Source organism: Podarcis filfolensis (genome assembly GCF_964270895.1).
Source record: "Podarcis filfolensis genome assembly, chromosome: 9".
In the NCBI taxonomy this organism is placed as follows: Eukaryota; Metazoa; Chordata; class Lepidosauria; order Squamata; family Lacertidae; genus Podarcis; species Podarcis filfolensis.
In genome coordinates, this window is record NC_139610.1 from 26231393 (window position 1) to 26246725 (window position 15333).

The 15333-nt window shown below is 40.9% G+C and overlaps 1 long non-coding RNA gene across 1 annotated transcript in view; it reads left to right on the forward strand.

Moving 5' to 3' along the window:
* Positions 1-15333, forward strand: part of LOC310770350 — a 48380-nt gene that overhangs the window by 26520 nt on the left and 6527 nt on the right. The gene's annotated exons all lie outside the window — the stretch shown is intronic.

Sequence of the window (15333 nt, forward strand, 5' to 3'; positions counted from 1 at the left end):
TCATTTCCTGTCACAGTGTTTCCTGAGGCTCAGACGGAATGAGAGTACCCCTAAACTTTTTTTAAAAGAAAAAAAGCCCTGATCATAAGAATATTATTAACTAGACAATTTGCTACTGTGTGGAAATTAAAACCCAACCTAAACCATTATTTTAAATCACAGAACATCTTAAAAGGAAAGAAGAAGAAGCATGTCATTCTGTTCTGGAAAGCTATTTTAAAATATGTGTGATTAGCAAATTACTCAGAAAAAAACCCTGCAAATTATCTTCAGTCACAAGTCTCCCAATAGTAATGTCATTATATGGATTAGTATCCACAAAGTTCAGAAGATTTTTCTGAAGAATGTGGTAACCAGGTTACAACAAGTCATCAAAGGCACACACAAATCATTATTCTGGAAACAATGAGAATGTTCCGACTTTTATTAAATCTGAGCAATTCACATCTTTGTGCTTATTAATTAGTCCACTGTGAATTGCAGACTGAGAAAAGAAAGTATAAGAATTATCTAATAGCTACTTTTTCTGTTCTCAAATAACAAATTACTTAAATGAGTTTTTAATACAGCATCAGTTTAGCTTAATTTGCCAAATTCAAAGATTTGGATTTCCTCTTGCTCCATTTAATACGCATCCTGATGTAAAAGGCGCTTTACCCTCTGGGTAGGAGCAAGTCATTCGGTGATGGGCACAAGCAATGTGGTTCAAGGATGCTGTAGCTACTTGCCTCTCTCAAAACCACAAACCTGCACAGAAAATGCAAGTGGTATATACACCCTGGAGATTGCCTCACTTCATTATTATGATTGACTCTCATTACCAAGGCATTCACCTCCGGTCATCTCCCAAATCTCTTTATAGAAATTGGCACAAATAGCTTCTCCAAAACAACACAGAGTATTTGATTGTCTAGAAAAGGATTCTAGACCCTGGACTATAGATGGATTACTAGACTACTAGCCCATGGTATGTAACAATGGTGGCAGAATTCTCTAGAATTGCTGCAAGGCTCCAATCCATGCTTAATATGTATTGTCCTGGGACAGTGGTGGCCAAACTCAGCCCTCCAGCTGTTTTGTGACTACAACTCCCATCATTCCTAGTTAACAGGACCAGTGGCCAGGGATGATGGGGATTGTAGTCCCAAAACAGCTGGAGGGCCATGTTTGGCCACCACTGCCCTAGGACTTGCTGAATCAAGAGAATGCACAACAAAATTGATTAATTAAAATAAGAAATGAGAATAATGCTTTCAAGCACCAGAACCCTGGGCTAAACAGCAAGGGATGGTCAATACCTTCATTGTCCTTATGGCAAGCTTCCAACAGTGTCTTGCTGGCCATTGTAAGTGGCTGGGGCAATCTAGCCAGGTTGTTGTTGTTATTAAATGAGTTTGCTGCTGTTGGAAACAGACTGGACTAGATCAGCTTTCCCCAACATTGTGCTCATCAGTTATTTTGGACAACTCCTATCACCATTGATGGAAACAATACTATTGTCATGACATCATGAGTGATATTGACAGAGGTTCACATGATCCCAGTCTCTAACACAAGGAAAGAGGTTGGGGTCATGGGGTCATGCATACTAACCTTCCACCTGCAGTCAATGCATGTTGTGGTCATGTCCCCAACACCCACAGCAGAAATGCTTCCCCATTGCCCATGCATGCAGATAGTGTGAGAAATTGTTCCATGCGCACAGTGCTGAAAGCACATAGAGATCCTCCATACTAGGAGGGGACTTGGTTTAATCTTTGCATGGAGTAGCTCTACATACATATATCAATATGCACATTGAACCTTTTCCCACACTGGGATAATATCCCAGACCCTAAGACAGCCGTGAGCACCATTGATTACCAAAACTACAAATGCTGCTTTTGTTTATTTATAATTTATATGGATAATAAATCATAACACTCTCATTTCCTTTCATGCACCGGTATGCTTGTCTTATTTCTTATATTTCTATAGCTTTTGAACACTCGGGCTCTGATTTCATTTTCATTGCACTGGGATGACAGCAATGCCATATAGATTTGTGTCGGAAAACAAGAACAAAATGATGAAATCTGTTATGTGCTTGGTCTGAAGTTTCTGCAGCGGTCCAACACTTTTCATGCTGCCATTTTCAATGAATTGGCATGACAATAAAGGTCACAAAGCAATATGAGAGTAAGTATAGAGTAAAATGGGTCAGAAGAAATATAATTGTGTTAGTTGAAAAGTTCAGCAGAGCTTGCATTAAGCACTTGCACACTTTTCTCACAACGGCATGGCATTTTGGTCACCACAGGGTCAAAACAGAGGGCTGTAATAGATTTACTTTTTTGCATTGCAGTGGCAAATGTGGCACTGATTCTTCATAAATGTGTAGTGTATCTTTTTCAATTCAAGGGCCACACCCTTTCATGGACAGACTTCCAGAGTCCACATGACAGTGGTATGTCAGAATCAAAAGTCAGATGTTTCAGCACACACACATACACACACACCTTCATCCTCTATCCAGGCAAATGTGAGGCATTACTACAGTTCAAGGAAACTTTCCAGATAGGCAGAATCACTCGCAGAAGGTATTGATCAGGGTTGGTGAGGCCTGAAGCCTGGAAAGGATAATGTTTTAGAGAGACAGAGAGGCCTTGAATGACTCATTTATCCCCCAGGCCCAAGGTCCCCTAGCCCTACTTCAGAATGTCTATGGCAATGCGTATTTATTAACGTTACATGTTACAAGAAAACACACTTAAAGCACAGAGAAAGCAAGGTGTCTAGGGGGCCTGAACAGGATCCTTACAACTGGATACCAAGAAGTGGCCCAAGACTTTTGTGTGAGTCCCAAGGTACAGTGGACGCTCGGGTTGCAAACGTGATCCGTGTGGGATGCACGTTCACAACCCGCAGCATTCGCAACCCGCGTCTGGGCATCTGCGCACGCGTGGGTTGCAATTCGGCGCTTCTGCACATGCGTGACTGCCAAAACCCAGGGTACTTCTGGGTTTCGGTGGTCCGCAACCTGAATCGTCTGTAACCTGAGGTATGACTGCATAAGGATGTATAACACTGACCTCTGTGAATGGCAGCAATTGTCTTTTGGTTGTGTCCTATAGGGCAGTTGTGTAGGCTTGGCCTGTGTGATCAGTACCCTGCAGCAATGGAAAGTACAGCTCATGCATTCAAAGACTTCAGATCCTGGGGAGAATGTATGTAGGCCCCCTATGCAGAAATTATAACCAATGATTTGAAGTTATGACAGGACCAGCAGCCATGATCTACATCACTTTCCCATGCACACATTTCCACTCTGACTGCCTTTTCATTCCAAGACAGAAGATAAAGCTGGAAGATTTTCTATTCAATGCTGGTCATGATTATGCATCCATAAAACTTTTTTTTTTTTTTTTGTAATTTCCCCTGTAAATTGATGAACAATGAGAGGGAGGGGGAATTGTGTGAAGCATATTGATAATTAATTCACTTTTTCTGAATTTTGACCCAGAAGCAACATACTATGAAGGCTTGCAAAAACCAGTTAATATCTCAAACATAAAACATGTCTAGCAGATCTTCAAAAAAAGCAGCCACAAGTTGTCCCCCTACATCAATGAACACACATATTTTATATTGCAGTTTCCAGTGCCAAGATTGTTTGCTTATGAGGTGACAGCCAAGTTGGATCATAGGAAACATTCTCCCTCCCTCTTCCTTCTGTTAAATTTATGTTGCAGTTATGTTGCTAAATTAGGGTAATTAGAGTGACATACTACAAGCTTCTTTTCTTCCCCATAGAAAGCAAAACTGGAAAATAGATGTTCCAATGGCAGCAGAATTCAGGTTTCAGGGGTGGGACACCTTATTTAAATAGGTTAGTAATTAATACTATGTTGAGATAGTTTAACATTATGTGTTTTTGCCTATATATGTACAAAATAGTTTGATCAACCCAAAGTATGGTCAATTTTAAGCTCTCTCCCTCACTATGACTATGAAAGTTAACTTTTGCAAAGTGCTATCTTAAAGTTGTCATTTATGCTGCTACTGCCTTTTAGGACCTCCACCTTCCCCCATGAGCCTTATTTAGATTGCTCTGTTGTTTTACTAATAAGTTTCCCATTTTTATCATTCTTTTGTAAGCTGCCTTGAATATTTGCTCGAAAGGAGAGGTATTGATGCTAAAAGCAGACAAACTTGCAAAGCTTTTGCCTTTGTCATGCTCAGATTCCTATAAATGCTATCAGACGTTTACCACTAGATTTAGGAAACTGATTGGCTTAGTCAACTGCTTTAGTAAATATCCTTATGAGTTAAGGCAATTCCTTCGAATCACATAATTGTAAAGGGCCACAAGAGTCATCTAGTCCAACCTTCCGCAATGCAGGAATCTTTTGCCCAACGTCAGGTTCAGACCCACAACATTGAGTTTAAGAGTCTCATGTTCTACTGACTGACCTGTTGGAGAGACTATGACAGCAGATCACATCTGGGAAAACAGGAACCAGGACTATCTAGCTCTGTGCTCTAGTCCCTCTTGTGGTGAATTACTTAGGACTGCAGATGAAAAAGTATCCAGGATTATGAGGTCCTCCCAGCTTCTATAGTGACTCCACCTCGCAAAGCACTACACATTTTTCTTCTGAATAAACTGTTCACACAGAAGTCCCTGAATGCGGGTGTGGAGGAGTAAGACGTCATATAATTTCCCCAGTTGTTATGTAATCATCTGAATCAGTCTATAATTTACACCCTCAGATGAATCTGTGGAGCAGAAAGAGGTGTGATCCTGCTCCTCTCCTCCACATGTTCAGTGTTTGTGTCAGAGCTTTCCAAAATTTTCATGTTGGTGACATGCGCGCACTCTCTCTTTGTATGTATATGTATGAATTTTCAATTTAACATCTCAAATTAAATATTTTACATAATATTATATATCTAATGACTTCCCTTCTTCTCCTTCCATGGTTCATTTTGCTTTTCTATCATTCCTGCATATTTTACTTTAACCATTTTAATGATTCTCCACTTTTACATTACTCAAATATTAACTACACTGTTGAATTTATCTTAATGCTGCCAGCATTTTCAACTGTATACAATTATTCTCCATATACTCAATAAATATTTTCCACTCTTCTTTGAATACATGTTCTTCTTGCTCTCTTATTCTATGTGTTAAACCTGCTAGTTCTGTATATTCAAACATCTTAAGTTGCCAATCTTCCCTGCCTGGGACCTCCGTTACTTTCTATTTGGGGGCTAAGAAAGCTCGAACCGCTGTTGTTGCATAAGTAAATAAATTTTTCTGACACCTAGGAATTTCTGTCTGAACTATTCCCAACAGGAAAGACTCCAGTCTTTTGGGGAAGGTTATTTTAAACATTCTTCCAACTCATTGTAGTTCATTTCCCAATATTCTTTTACCTTGTTACACGTCCACCACATATGAAAAAAATGTTTACTCCATTTCTTTACATTTCCAACACATATCTGATTCTGCTCTATACATCTTAGCAAACCTGCTCAAAGTTAAATACCACATGTGAATCATTTTCATATAATTCTCTTTCAATGTGTAGCATGCAGTAAATTCCAAATCATTTTTCCAAAGTTTCTCCCAGAGGTTTAAGTCTATATTGTGGTGACACACTTTTTAGACATGCATCACTTCGAGACACAGTAATTCAGTTTTACTAGCAAACATAATAATAATAATAATAATAATAATAATAATAACAACAACAACAATAACAATAATAATAATTTATCATTTATACCCCGCCCATCTGGCTGAGTCTCCTCAGCCACTCTGAGGTTCAACTAACCCCTTTCCAGCCCCAGGAGAGCATTTGTGGAGAGCATTTGTGTAACACACCTACATAATGCAGCCGACACACTAACGTGTTGCGAGACTAATAATAATAATAATAATAATAATAATAATAATAATAATAATAATAATAAATTACTTATACCCCACCCATCTGGCTGGATTTCCCCAGCCACTCTGGGTGGCTTCCAACAGGAGATTAAAAATCCATTAAAGCATCAGTTTGGAAAGCTCTGGTTTGTGTTGAAAGGTCTGTTTGGAAGCTTGTGTGTCAGGATTTGAGAAACTATGGTCCCTACATGCATCTTGCTACTGGCTGCCTAGACTGCTCATTATGATGCAGTTTTGTGACTGCCCTATCTATAGATAAAAAGGAGCTTAAATTTTTAACCCAGCTTTTATTTTTAGCTGGACCAGAACCTAATTTCTGGTCATCCCAATGAAAAACTGAGTACTTATTAGACAACCACACAAGCAGAACTGCCAAAGTGGCCTTTTTTTTACAATTGCCATTGAAAAACGTCACCGAAAATATTCAGTCAGTAACACAGTATAACTGTTACAAAGGTGAAAAAGAATGCTAGCTGTTCCATTGGCACACTATTATTGAGTTAAGATTGTAATTTATATTATGTGCTATGATTTAGAATCTTACCAATATATTTAGACCATCCGGAACATTCCAGAGTGCATATTGTCATATTTTTAGTACCTTTAAGGTGCTTTTCAAGACACAGATATGCTAAAGACATTTTTCTTCCCATATGTAGCTTAAATTAGTTCTTTCATGTCGATTTAGCAGCAATAACCCTATCTTTTCATTCTATCTTTCCATTGCAAGATAAGAATAGTGTATGCGGAAATGGAACGAATAGAAATAATGGGTAAATCACCCATTTAAGTGTCTGACATATTGACAACAGCAGGAAAATGGCTATGCTTTTATTTTTATTTCTGCACAGACTTATTGTGAGGGCTAGGTGCCTGACACAAGGATATAAAATCAAATTCTTCCATCAGTTTTCATAAAATGATGTGGAATATTTGCCTAATTCCCTAACAATCATAAGCCATGTTATAAAACTATACACACAATACTTTCTTGTAGAGGAACAAGGAGCTGGAGTGTGTGAGTTTTGAGCCAGAAATGGTTGCTTGCCCCTTTCCTGGGTGGGAAGCAGTTGCAGGCCCTGGCATTCTGCCGCCATCCTCAGCAGCCACAACACACAGGCAGATGGGTCTCAGAAAGACATTAGTGGCAACCACCCTGTGGAATGCCCTCCCATCAGATGTCAAGGAAATAACTACCTGACTTTTAGAAAACATCTGAAGGCAGCCCTGTTTCGGGAAGTTTTTAGTGTTTGATGTTTTATCCTGTTTTTAATATTCTATTGGGAGCCACTTAGAGTGGCTGGGGAAACCCAGCCAGATGGGCAGGGTAATAAATTATTATTATTATTATTATTATTATTATTATTATTATTATTATTATTCATCCTTGGCAATTAAGTTTGCTTATTAAACAATGGTTTTGCCTGGCGCCCTGTTTGTCCTTTTGATGCCAAGTGAAAATCTTTCCCTCATGTATAACCTTCTTGATAACCTTTCATTGCTGGATGGAGCAAGGAGGGTGGGTGTCAGGGACAGGACTGAGGAGGAATGGTGCAGACCATCCCCACTCCTCAACCTTCCTGAGAAGAGGAGGACAGTACAGTGGTACCTCTGGTTACGTACTTAATTTGTTCCGGAGATCCATTCTTAACCTGAAACTGTTCTTAACCTGAAGCACCACTTTAGCTAATGAGGCCTCCCACTGCTGCTGCCACACTGCCGTCGCGTGATTTCTGTTCTCATCCTGAAGCAAAGTTCTTAACCCGAGTTAATATTTCTGGGTTAGCAGAGTCTGTAACCTGAAGCGTATGTAACCTGAAGCGTATGTAACCCAAGGTACCATTGTATAGATTTACAACAGGAGTTTGCAGAAGGTCATAATACAGAGGCTGCAGAGGGGAGAAGCTGGGAAATTTTGGGAGAGGAGCAGCAGGAAGAATAAGCACCGGGGGACACAGTTGACACACTCAGTGTCTTCAGAAAGCATTCCTGACCCGCCCCCCCCCCCCAGGATCCAGAGTGCATTGAGAGTAATAGAACAAAAAGCTCAGAGGCAGAAAGCACAGATCAGCTGATACAGGGATGATATATAATAGGAGAGACAGAGGGGGTGGGACTTTACTCTGAGCAATGCCATTATCTAAGAGAGATGGCATTTCTACGCCTTTCTGTGAATATTGAATAAAAGACTTGGTAAGAACTCTTCTTGTTTATCTGCTTCTTGGCTGCCACGGTGGGAGCGACTGGATTTCCTGAAGCCTGACAGAGGGTGGCCAGAACAATGAATGCAACATTTACCTTTCTACAGTAGAGTACATTCCATCCACACAAGACAGTGAGTTCCACAAACACACAATCCTCTGTCCATCCTTCATCCGGACAAGCAATGGGTTTTATTACAGTACAAGGACACATTCTAGCCAAAATGTTGGTCAGGTAGACAGACATGCTTGAAGGGATGGATCTGACCCCTGGGCTTGAGGTTCCCCACTCCTGAATGAGGTGAATAGGAGTTGTTCCACGATAGCTGTCTTGTTGGGATGTAAGATGGACTTTCAGTCATCCCTAGTCCCATTTCCAATCCTGATTCCAAATTCCTAGTCCCACCCTCCACGCCCAGTTTTCGATGCCACCACAGTGTTGTGCTGCTATTGCTACTAATTTGCACTTCTATGTGAATTTGATTCCCTCCATTGTCTGAGGATACCAGGCTGTGGTGCATCAGTGATGGTCGCATCCTATCTTAAATGCTTCCGTGCCAGTTGGAGTAGTTCACAGATGGGGCTGTAAACAGAGAAAATATAAAACTGAGAGCTATAAAATATAGAAATCTTGTTAGCAGTTGGCTGTAATGATGTGCCATCTGTATCCTGAGTAGGGCCTGGCTTAAGAGGAGCATTAGAGAGAATTCTGAAATGTATTGTTTCAAATATTAAGGCATGTGGAAATATCTTACAAAGTTCCTGAATGTGGATCTTTAATGCTTCAAGGTCTTGTTTCCATCCGCTTTGCTTTATATTGAAACAAAGTGACTTTCTGCTATTGTTCTGCCCTAAAACTGAGGTTCGTCAGAGTCTCCTAATGCTGTTTGCTGGTTATTCTTGGCATTTATGACACCTGCCCACTTTTTATTTGGCTTTTGCCAAATGCCTGCAGTCTCTTGGCATGGCTAATAAACATGTTATGTAGAAAACGTCCTTGCACATTCAGGTCCCAGTGGGGCAGGCTGATTTGAAAGCTTAAGAAAACTCTTAATACTTCTTTGATTGAATCTATACATTAAACACATCATGAGTTCTATGGAAGCCTTGTACACAGAACATGGACTTTTGTAAGAAATAATAATAAAACAAAATTAAATACATAAATATGAAGTAAATTTAGATATGATATAAAGATTGTTCCTGAAGTAATGAATGAAATCAGCAATAAATCCAATGCTAGAGTCTGGTGCCATCCTCTATGTGAAGAATGGGGATAGATGGAGGCTTCTTTCGAGATTTTAGTATCTTCAGATCCTATTTCCATTCCACAGCTGACAGCTTGGCTCAGCTTTCCATAGACTTTTGCACAGCAAAACAGACTAGGGATCTGAGAGACCAGAGTTCCAGTCTCCATTCAGCCATGAGGCTCCCTGGGTGATATTGTATAAGTCACCAACTTTCAGCCTAACCCACCTCACAGGGTTCTTGCAAGGATAATGCCAAGAGGGGAAGATGAGATCTTTGGAGGAAAGGTGGGATGTAAATATAACAACAAGAACAACAACTCATACATGTCTGGCGTTGTTGTTATCTGATTGGCTCACACAGACATTTATATTCATGAGCCACCAAGCTTACATAGCACTTTTCTTCATGCAACAGTGACAAAGAGGTTTGAATCTGTGAAAATATTTGTGTGCCTCAAACATTCTAATGGGCCTGTTGTACTGCACCAAGGGCCTATTTTGGCTCAAAACATTGGCTTTGAATTCTCCTCATTCAGAATAGCAAGAGGGAGTTAAAGTTTATTTATGGAGATGAGGTACATCTTTATCTCTCCTTGGCCCCAAACCAATGCCTTTCCAGAGGTTGTTGAACTGCAACTCTTGTCAGCCCCAGCCAGCATAATCAATAGTAAGAAATCTGGAGGGCCATGGATTTCTCAATCCTGACATAGATACTGCACACATCTGTAGTACATATGCCCATCCTTCTGCTTCGGTGTGTATGTAGTGGATTTAAAAACAAAAGAAAAAGAAAAGAAAAGCCCCACAAGAGCCTCCTAGTTGGGCTAATCACAGACAAATCTTCCCAACATACAACATCAGCAAGATGAACAAAGAAGACAGACTAAACTTGCATCTTTAGAGAGTCACAGCTTTGTATTTTGGCAGCTACCTGTTTTGAATTTTTAGAGATTGCTTTCAGCTGTTGGATGGATTCTTTCCTTTCTGTTTTCTTTATCATGTTGCAACGAGCCCTACGTTATTTGAAACAAATGGAAAAAGAAGCCATAACGACAGATAAAAGACGCAATGCTGGGAGTAAAAGGTGAGAATTTAAATGCAAAGAGAGAAAAAGACACATTTGATTCAGTTTAATTGATATGCTTTTAATTGATAGAGGCTGAGGGCTGGAGAGGAATGCAGTGGTTTCTGGTTGTGTGACTTGCAGTCTGATTGTGTGACTAGCAATCTCGACAGTTTTTGGGGTGTCCTATTTTTTACTTTTTGAAATATGGTGATTCTAGTTTAAGGTGCTATTCTATAATGGGGAACCTGAAGCACAGTGGACAAATGTGGCCCCTAGGCCTTTCTATCTGGCCCTTGGGACTCTCCCCAGGCCACACTCCTCTCCAGGACTGCATGATATCCTCATGTGCTTTTGCATTACTGAAATGTGTCCTTCAAATCTGATAATGCCTCTTGCTTCTCTGGATGCTGCACAGAGGTAGATGTATGAGTATGAAGAAGCTACCCTACTGTACAAAGGTAATATTTATATTTGTTGCCCTGCCTATGTTTGCCTCTGGTCTTGCCCACTATTGGCATGTTGCCCCCTGGAAGGGAATGTGTCCATTAGGCACCCTTCCTGCATGACTTGAGGGATTTAGGATCTAACAGAAGCAAGCTATGCCAGTGTAACAGCAGGTACACCTCCACCATGACAAATACGCTGGTGGAACTCTCCCAGTACCTTGTAAAGACAACAATGCTTACCAACAAAATATCAATTAACACCGACTAATTGAATGAAAATGCATTACAGCACATTAATGAACAACATTTACTGCTGTTTCTGGAATGGAAGCCAGCCCATCCAATTTGATAGCAGAGAACATGATTCCCCAACTGAGGGATGGCTCATAAAATTATTCCTGCTCATTAGAAAATGTCCAGTATCTACTACGACCATCTATTGCCATCCTCTCACTGTGCTGTAAATGGAGTAGACTGAAGTGCTTGTGTCCAAAGGGTGAATAAGTTGTTGTTGTTGATTAAACTTGTTAGTTGCTTCATCTTGCCCAGGGCAACCTGCCCAACACTGCCCAGACAAACCAGTCAGATGGGCAGAGTACAAATAATAAAGTTGTTGTTGTTGTTGTTACAAACAAGCAGACATTCCATTAGATGTCAAGGAAATAAACAACTATTTGACTTTAAGAAAACATCTGAACGAAGCCTGAACCAACAATAGGGAAGTTTTTTTATGTTTGGTGTTTTATTGTGTTCTTAATATTTTGTTGGGAGCTGCCCATAGTGGCTGGGGCAACCCAGTCAGAAGGGCGGCATATAAATAACAAATATAAGACAGAACAGGCCAAAAAACCACACAGAGATACATTAAAAAGAAGGGGGCGGGAGAGAAATACATTAAAAACACCTCATCAGCTTCTAAAAGCCCAGAGATAGTTAAAGGCCTGGCATCTCAAGATAGATAATGATGGTGCAAAGCAAGTTTCCCTAGGGAGAGCATTCCACAAATGGGGAGCCACCACAGAAAAGGTCTGTTCCCATGTTGGCGCCCTCCGGACCTCTTGTACCTCCTATTATGATTGCAGGGCTTGGGGCACTTCATAAGGGGAGAGGTGGTCCTTGAGGTATTGGAGTCCTGAGCCTTTATGTCTCTATAGGTCAAAACCAGCACTTTTAATTGGCAGCCAGTGCAGTGGGGCCAGCATTGGCATTATATGCTCAAACTGTCCTGCTCCAGTGGCAACCTGGCCACTGAATTTTGCCCCAGCTGAAGTTTCCAAACCATCTTCAGAAATAGCACCACATTTAATGTATTGCTGTAATCTAACCTAGAGGTTACCAGAGCCCAGACAACAGAAGTTAAGCTATCCCTGTCCACATAGGCCACCTCCCATCCATCCAGTCTAGGGATGGTTCTTCAGTCTTATCTGGCTTGAGCTTCAGTTTATTGGCTCTCATCCAGTCATTACTGAAGCAGGTCTTCGGTCCAGCACATCCACTGCCACACCTGTAGATGTAAAGGAGAACTAGAGCTATGTGGCACCAGCATATTACTGACAATGTACTCCAAAACTCTGGATGACCCTACTCAGCAATTTCATGTAGATGTTAAACAGCATGGGGAGTAAAATTTAACTCTGAGGATGTGCACACTGAAGGCTGCATGGAGCTGAAGAGCATCCTCCAACCATCAGCCTCTGGAAACAACCATCCCAGTTTGAGCAGAACCACCCATCCCTAACTCAGACAACAGGATACCATGGTCCATGGTATCAAAAGCTAATGAGAGGTCAAAGAGAATTAACAGCAGTGCTCTTTTCCCTTAAAAAAATGTTTAGGGGTACTCTCATTTTCTTACTCATATTGAGATACTGCCCCTCAGTGAGGCCAAACTTAGATTCACAAAATATTTAGGGGTATGCGTACCTCTATGTCCCCCCCAACAAAAGCACTGATTAACAGGGACACATTTCCCCTGCCTGCCTCCCAACAAAGCAGTTTCTGTGCTAAAACCAGGCCTAAACCCTGATTGAAATGAATCGAGAAAATCAGTTTCCTCCAAGAACTCCTGGATTTGGTCTGTAACCACCCACTCCAGAACTTTTCCCAAGACGGGGGGATTGACAACTATCCAGTAAGCTTTTCTTGAGGAGTAGTTTTTCCACTGCCTCCTTCAAGCAGGCAGGGACCACTCCTTCTTACAAGGAGGCATCTATCACCTCCCTCGCCCAGCCAGCTGTCCCCTCCCTTCTAGTTTTTATCAGTCAAGAGGGCAAGGACACAGGCCGTTGCATGGACCAATCCAAGCATCTTGTCCATATACTCAGGCCCTGCTTACTGGAACTCATCCAACACAACAGTTTTACACAGTGTTCTGGACACCTCTCAAAATTCATCTGCTGTAACAGTGGAGTCAAGGTCTCAGCGGATGCAAGCAATATTATCCTCCGAATGCTTTGCAAAAAAAGTTGCAGAAAGCTACCATCAGTTCTACCAACTCCTTTGGGCCTGGGTAGCACACCACACTGCACTGGAGCTGCTTAATGGACCAGTAACAATGGCGTGGCAATTCCAACTGAGAATTGCACTGGCTGAGAAGATTTCATATTTAATTCTTTTTTGCTCAGGTGACAATTGCACTGACTTTGGAAATCAGGCCTTTGGAAATCTCTAGCATAAGCAGGTTAAATGATGGATTTGTGTATGTTTTTATCTCCATTACATTTGGGGAACTGGCATGTTGCAATATGGATGAAATGAAATGTATCCGTTGTGCATTGTGTAGGAGGCCCAGCTTTTCAGTGAGATGCCATCCTCCTTTATGAAAAGGCCGCTTTCCTATAATTGCTATGATGGTTTTCCTGCAAGTCAAGTGCATTCTGCAGAATTATTGCTTACCGCCACCCCCTGGCTATGCATTAGGTATTGTAAATAAAGTCCTGTGATCATTTCTGCCCAACATGTTGTGGTATTGAATTACTAGGAGGCGGGTTAAATGAGAGTGTAGGAGCATTCCTTTTTTAATGTGATATTTCCTGCAATCTCTTGAGAGATTTTGTTATGAGAACGGTTTAACGGTGTGCCATTTTCTATTTCATGTTTTTCAGGTGAGTTCTGAATGCTTGATCTGCAGTATGAATTATGATAGGAGTCTGTAGCACTTGCATTCGCTCTCTCTCTCTCTCTCTCTCTCTCTCACACACACACACACACACACACATGCTTCTTTCATGTTAAGGGAGCAATAAATGGAACATTGAGAAGGATCACAAATTCTTATGATAATTCATAAAACTTTAATTGGTCGAATAAACTCATTCTTCTAAAAATGTATAATCTCATTCTTTCAAAAGCTGAGAGCAGAGCAAGACATTACAAAACTATTGGCCTGGTGCTGCAGAAAAGGAGCCTCATATTGATTTTCCCCTTCCTCTCTGTAGCTGTGAGTTCACTGTACCTCAGATCCTGGTGACATTAAATTGAGTACACCCCCCACCCCTGTAAGCAGCAACCAATACTATGAGCAGGACACAAAAACATGCACAGTAATAGCATCAGGTCGGGGGAAAGGTGAACTCACACAGCCATAGAGAGTGAGAAATGGGACATGGGTCTACTCTTTGTTGTACTTGTAGGGAAAAGTAGTCAAACATAACTGTGTGTGAGTGCTAGTTAGTGCATGAGGGGTTAAAACCACAGAGTTACATTCCTAGACTCACCTTGGTTGTGTTCCTTCTTCTCTGTTGTTTTTTTTTAATAATTTTTATTAACTGGCCAATCACATCAAATTAAATCACATCACATAATTCCAATTTACAAAGCCAAATTTTTAAATTTTGTTGGGGGAACCCATACTTCAAGATCCAAAGGGGGATTCAAATCATCTTCTTATTACTGCGTTAATGTCCAAATCAGTCCCATTCCACATCATATCTTGTTCATATAATTTCTATTTTTCCTTTACGATCTCTTCTGTTAGTCTCCTTAAGCCGATAAGGAAAAAAAATAATCCTGTGTGGATTTCCCGTTCCTCCACTAAGTCCAGATGGTTTCCATATATCTCCTTCGTAGATAGCATCGCTCTTTCCATCATGAATTTGGCATTTGTCGCTCTTAAGTCCCACCGAGGAGTTGATCCACGATATGTAAACAACTCTATTTTTCTCTTTCTCCTCCCAGACCCAAGAGCTCCAACAATGCCTCCCAAAATGGCGACGGCATTTTTAACTGCGTCATTCCAAAACTCTTAGCTTTCCAGCTTCATCTTGAAACATTGCTTTGGTTCGAAAGTTTATCTCCACACAGCCTTAAATCCACACCTTAAGTCCTTAGTTTCTGACTCATTAGGGGAGGGGATTCTTGTTAAATCACATAAGAAAAAGGAAGGCAGGTTTTTTCCCCCTCCCCCCTCAGTCATTTGTCATACCGTATCTTG